This window comes from Prionailurus viverrinus, chromosome D1 (genome assembly GCF_022837055.1).
Source record: "Prionailurus viverrinus isolate Anna chromosome D1, UM_Priviv_1.0, whole genome shotgun sequence".
In the NCBI taxonomy this organism is placed as follows: domain Eukaryota; kingdom Metazoa; phylum Chordata; class Mammalia; order Carnivora; family Felidae; genus Prionailurus; species Prionailurus viverrinus.
The window spans coordinates 51,776,512-51,780,606 of NC_062570.1; the positions used below are offsets into that span (position 1 = coordinate 51,776,512).

Here is a 4,095-nt window from a genome sequence, read left to right on the forward strand (position 1 = left end):
GGGGCGCCTGGGTGGCGCAGTCGGTTGAGCGTCCGACTTCAGCCAGGTCACGATCTCGCGGTCCGTGAGTTCGAGCCCCGCGTCAGGCTCTGGGCTGATGGCTCGGAGCCTGGAGCCTGCTTCCGATTCTGTGTCTCCCTCTCTCTCTGCCCCTCCCCCGTTCATGCTCTGTCTCTCTCTGTCCCAAAAATAAATAAACGTTAAATGTGTGAACTTTATAAAAAAAAAAAAAAAAAAAAAAAAAAAAAAAAAATAAAACACCCCTTTCTTATGTTATTGTGAAGATTAAATAATATAATACATGTAATATGTTCAGAATATTACCTGTCATGTAGTACATGTTTGATAAATGTTAGCCAGTGTATATTTGATGTCTGCTAATTCTGATAGCATACTATGCTTTCCTAATCTTCAACTTGTTGCACTTCCCTGGCCTCGTTCTTTAGGAAACTGCTCTTCTTCCACTACAATCCTATAATTCTTGTGGAGCTCCCAACCAAAGCACCCATGTTCCAGATGATGGAGGTGGCCTTGCACCCCAAGCCTAAAGAACCATAATGCTGCATCACCTTGGCCAAAGATTGGTAATGGATCATTATGTGAATGTAGCTGGCCAGTTAGAATCCTTCCCTGTTGTTTTTATGTGCTAAGCTGCAGGAAACTTTCTCACGTTTCAGACTGTCATGTTGTGCTTCAGAGCTAGAGAGGCCATGTCTGTTATCACATATATCATATTGCATATGTATCATATAGAGCAACAGAAGCAACAAATGCGGAATTTAGCTAGGACTCCCAATCTTATAAAACATTCCCCTTCTGAAGATGGAATGTCCTAGCATTTCCAATGGAAGATTTTGAAAGAGAACTGAAGGCAGAAGCTAGTCTAATGGACTACATAAGTAGTCGTGATAGTTCATCTGATTCTAAAAGTTCATCATCTTCAGGTAGTGAGGATAGTTCCAGTGACTCAGACAATGAAGAGTACAGATCCTCTCCTTCTGAGCCAGGAACTTGTATCTCAGGACATCCTGTCATGTCTGCCATGCCACAGTGCAGGATTCCTGATATGGATGCTGGCCTGAATAGATCTCATGAGAACAGTGGCCTTCTGATGAGTACTTTAAGAAATGATTTGCCCCTGAATGAATCAGGAAGTGACAGTGATGATGGAAGAAACTTTCAGATATATATATATATATATATATATATATATATATATATATATGTATATAACGTGTAAGACGTGGGATAATTTATTTTATACTAAGAGTAAAAATTTCTAAGACTGAAGAAAGTGTCTCTTAACTTTTGATAATAAAAGAAATTAAATTTGATTCAGAAGAACAACAACAACAACAACAACAACAAAAAATGGCACCAGGCACATATGGAGCCCTGCATACAGCAGGTGCAAGGAAGTGTGGGCCTCTCTCTTCTCAACCTAACCCCAACACCTGAGTAAATGAAGCCAACCCCTTAACAGAAGTAAAAGTGAGATATGGGGAGAGTCATGATGAGAAACAGTTCAAGCCCAATCTCTTAGAGACCCAAAGCTTCTCTGGCCCTTGTAGTTTTTCCTTCATTTATGGGAAAATCACCAGTGTCCTGGCAATAAATTTCTGTGTGCTGCTTAAGTCAGTTTGGACTGGGTTTCTTTTACTTGAAACTGAAATTGTTCAAACTACTACTGTTGTCATATAATGGCTATTGGTGAATGGCTACTGAGCATGATACTTAGGAACTAATAACTTTTCAGTAAATATTTTGAAATGAATTGAGTGATTTTTTTTCATATTGATGAGTTGGAAGCTGTTTTCTGCATTAATGTATGATTATCAAGGATGAAACAAAGTATATTCAGAATTAATTAAAATTCAGGATCAGAATGTATTGGAAAAAAATAGCATAGGAGAAATAGTCGAGTCTTTCAGGTGAAATGGACTTAAATTCAAACCCCCTTTTATCACTTCTTAGTTGTGTGGCCTTGGGAAGAGCCCTTAATTTCTGAGATCAATTCTCCCTGTAAAATAAAGAAAATCAGTACTTTGATATAATGTTATTGTATTGGCATAAATATTTAGTATCCTATACCTTCTCCAACTATCATGAATCTAGGTTCTTTGATTGTATAATCATTTTTTTGCATAAGATACAACATACTAATGTTACAAAGCCATATTATAAAAAAATGAAATAAATTCAAAAGACCATATAGTAAATTCCAACTATACTTTTATTTCAAAAGTTTCTAGAGAAAATTTAATTTGGTGTGCATTATTTTTAGTATTTTTAAGTAACTCTTTTCAATGAATAGAATGCCATTTTAAATACATGTTAACACTCTTTTAGAAAAATTGTAATACATACCTTGGCAAGCTTTGTTTTGTTTGTTTTATTTTAGAGAGAGAGTGTGCATGAGCGGGGGAGAGGAACAGAGGGAGAGAGACAGAAACTTAAGCAGGTTCCATGCTTAGCATGGAGCCTGATCTGGGTCTCCATGTCATGATCGTGAGACTGTGACCTGAGCCGAAATCAAGAGTTGGGCACTGAACCAACTGAACATGGCAAGCTTTAATTATTGACTAACTACACTGACTTTTCTGGTAATGACTCATGAGTTATTTCCATACCCCAATTTTTAAGTGTATTTCATTGATAACAATTTTCTTTGTATATTTTAGTATTCTTAGTGAAGTTCTTTGCATAGCCAATAATCGGGGTAGTAAAGCTTCAATCACAGAATCACTGCAGCCCTTGCCTTCTTTTGAATGCTTATCTTTCCTGATAATCAAGGGTATTATTTCCCATAGGCAGCCTCGTACATCTATGACATATTAGAAACTGTCTTTAAAAATCATTTTCCATTACCAAGGGAGTTTGGGATAATGGAATGTGTAGTCACTTTCAATTTGTGTCAAATTTTCTGATGCATTTGTACCACCAACATTTTATCAGCTTGTCACTAGAACAAATGAAGTTGCAAATTGCATTGACTTTTTTTCATGAAATCTTTAAAACTGTTTATTTTTAACATGACTTCTCTCCTTTTTATTTCTGTAGTGTAGCAGGCTTGATTTTCAACTTTCAGGGTCTTTGTCACTTAGTGAGTATGGCATTCGGGAGCAATAATTTCCTGGGGCCTTGAAGGTTTTGGGAGAAAAGATTCAGGCATATAGGGCATATTAAAGCTAAATGCAGATTGAAGCAATAAGCATAGAACAATTTGATGAACTACCTGTAGGCAGGAGTGGAGAATTTCTGACACATCAGGAAAGCCATTATGTCCTGTTATGTTCAATAGCCCAGTTGGCCTAAAAGGTTACGGGTGATGTATGTTTTCATTATCTCCTATGAGCTGGATGTCTCAGAAGACCCCAGATGGCTTATTGTGGCTGCGGTTCTCTTCATTTGCACTATAGCAACCTCTGTCACATCACACCAATATGTTTGTGAGGGTCAGTTTGCTTTGAGGAATATTGTCCCATGATCTCTGTAATATTCTTCTCCCTGAAAATCTGCAAGGAGTTACCGCCTGGAGAATAACTGAAAGCTCTTCAAAAACACATCTTGATTTCCTGAGTGTCATCTGTCACTGTAAAAGCAATAATAGCAATAAAACATCAATGACATTAGTTATCATTTGTTGAACATACATTATGTACCAGGCATGCCTTACATACAGTACTTCATTATATGTTCTTTAACATATCCTGTTAAACCAGGTGTCATGATTTATATTTCACATATAAAAAAATAAGATGACATTAAGAAAGTAACTTGTCTAAAACTTGTCCTAGATGCATTAGAGATAGCATTCAAACCACAGGTCTCCCTGACTCTAGAAAATTCTTAACAACTGCAGATCATATTTAGTTTACCATGAAGAAGCTCACAGTCTAGTTAAAGAGAAAAATATATGTAAATGATACCTATCATACAATAATTTCATTTAAAAAGCATGTGTGTTTAAAGGGCAAGGGAAACAATATGTATTAAGAGCTGTTTATACGTATCTTTAGGGGAAGTAATTAAATCTAAGGAAGGGATCAGAAAATCCATAGAAAAGAGTAATTTAGCATTGGAGACACAGTACCA

General features: G+C 36.6%; 1 pseudogene; it reads left to right on the forward strand.

Annotated features, from left to right (window-relative positions):
• Nucleotides 1-755: 755 nt before the first annotated feature.
• LOC125146459 (ELL-associated factor 2-like) lies at nucleotides 756-1,183 on the forward strand (annotated as a pseudogene).
• Nucleotides 1,184-4,095: the final 2,912 nt, after the last annotated feature.